We start from the raw sequence: 220 nt of genomic DNA, 5'->3' as shown, positions 1-220 counted from the left end.
GTGTGGCACCAGGTGTCCTCAATATTGAACCTTTTCACAATATTCTAATTTTCTGAGATACTGATTTGGGGGTTTTCATTAGTTGTCAGTTATAATCATCAAAATTAAAAGGAATGAACACCTGAAATATATCAGTCTGTGTGGAATGAATGTATACATTATACAAGTTTCACTTTTTGAATGGAATTACTGAAATAAATCAACTTTTTGATGATATTCT

Source organism: Micropterus dolomieu, linkage group LG09 (assembly GCF_021292245.1).
Source record: "Micropterus dolomieu isolate WLL.071019.BEF.003 ecotype Adirondacks linkage group LG09, ASM2129224v1, whole genome shotgun sequence".
Taxonomy (NCBI): Eukaryota; Metazoa; Chordata; class Actinopteri; order Centrarchiformes; family Centrarchidae; genus Micropterus; species Micropterus dolomieu.
Note: the sequence above shows the minus strand (reverse complement) of the source record.